A 1,979-nucleotide genomic window follows, 5' to 3' on the forward strand; every position below is an offset into this window, starting at 1 on the left:
TTGCTTCTCTCTTATCTATCATACATAAAGGAAATCGCAAATTGCTTGGATTGTTTGTTTCTAAGATAGCTACCAATCTTAGTGGGACCAACAGATCAAAAAGACACTAGATTTCCTAGAAACAAAATGGCGACTCTGCTAGGGATATGAATAGTTTTTTTGTCTGTTATTGTTGTTTTCTTTATAAACTACAGACGGAGCCTGAAGTTAGCCAGATAGCCTTCGAACTTCTCTTGCTATGCAATTGTAAAGTAGATGAATGCTGCTTCAGTCAATCTCCAGATTGGTTTATGCACTGAACATCTGACTTACAAGCATCCTAAATTCCCTTGTGGTAGCTCAATAACCTCTTAAGATCATACCCCTATACATTGTTTTTACTGTTCATCATAGCTCATCTTAAATCACTAAACTTAGCTGCAAATTTTGAGCAAAAACCCAACTCAGTTTCGCTCCCTGGCCCATCAGGCTGTCTGTAACTAGAAGCCAGTATGCATTGCACCTCCCATGTGTAGCAGGTGAGATGTATCCTTATTTCTATGAAGGATAGGTGCAATGACTGAGTGATATTGTTTCTCTCTTTGAAATTTGGGTTTTTCCTCCTTTTCAACTCTATTTAGTTGTTTTGCTGCTTATGATCAGTATCTCATTGTTGAAGCCTCTTTCCTTTACATTGTTCAACCTCCATTGATTAGGATTAGTAAATGTTTTTATGTCTTTGTCCATCATTTATGATCCGTAGTCAAAAAGTAGCTTAAATCGAACTGTCGTTTTGATGCAAAAAACTGTCGTAACTGTCATTTATAGTCAAAAAGAAGAGTGTCGTAAAGTCTTCCTCCTCTAGATAGTCAATTGTACTTTTGTAATTTATTTGATTTGAATTGTTAATATTTGAAGTGTCGAAAGTAGTTTTCTATTTGCAATCGAAAAGTGTCGCTTTAGTCTTCCTTTCATTTTGAAAAGAAATTGTTGAAATGTAGCTTTGAAGAAAATAGTTCAGATCTGTACTTAGTTTTTCTTTTTGGCATTCTCACATTAAGGAAACGAAAAACAAATACATGCATTTGCATTTTCATTTCGACTGTATGCGGGAAATGATTTAGGAAAAGTGCATTTAGTGTGTGCTCTTTGCTCTTTTTCGAAATAATCGTTATCTTCTTTCCTTAACAACTAGGATTTTCATTGCTAAAAATAAACGACTGTTTATCATTTTAGATTACATATTTACGAATTTTACATCTACATCACGCGGTGAACCTTGAAAGGAAAAATTCTAAGCAAGATCAACTCTAAAATAAATCTCAATGAACTTAACAACGCTTTGGAACCTAACGCAACACATCTAGAAATCTAGGCTAGAGACGTGTTCCGACGTCGTAAAACCTAGTAACTATCGTTTTCGTCGAAGGTTGGATGATTCCTCCTCTTTGACTGGTACGAACTTGTGCTCCCTGTACCGTCCAGTATATATTTGGAGACCACAATGGGCTGATATCCTTTATCCATAGGAAGCCGTGTCTGCTGCCCTATCGATCACAATGCATTGAACACAACATTCGGGAAGATTGACTGCCGTACATAAGTCCTTGGTAATTTATCATTAATTTACCACCAAGGTGTATATTGCAGTTTTGCAATTGGTTTGGTAATCCCTCTGTCTAGATTTCCAGAGTAGTCACTTTTATTCCTTTTCGACTCCTTAAAAGAAAAGGTCAATCTGAGCACTTGTCACTTCAGGCTCATTAAAAATTGAAGGCGACTAGAGTCATCTTTAGCTTTTTATCGACTCCTAAAAATTGAAAAGCAAAGTTATGTGAAAGTATCATTAAAATTTATTTAATTTAGAATAACATTTTCCCCTTTTTAATTTTGAGTTGATCAAGTCATCCACAATCATGGAAAAAAGTCAATCAAAACCCCGTCGTTTGTAGAGACTAGCGAGTCAATCATCTTTGAATCCGGAAATGAAACCATTCCGG

Source organism: Pinus tabuliformis, chromosome 2_1, assembly GCF_031772625.1.
Source record: "Pinus tabuliformis cultivar Carrire ecotype Pingquan chromosome 2_1, CPIR1, whole genome shotgun sequence".
In the NCBI taxonomy this organism is placed as follows: Eukaryota; Viridiplantae; Streptophyta; class Pinopsida; order Pinales; family Pinaceae; genus Pinus; species Pinus tabuliformis.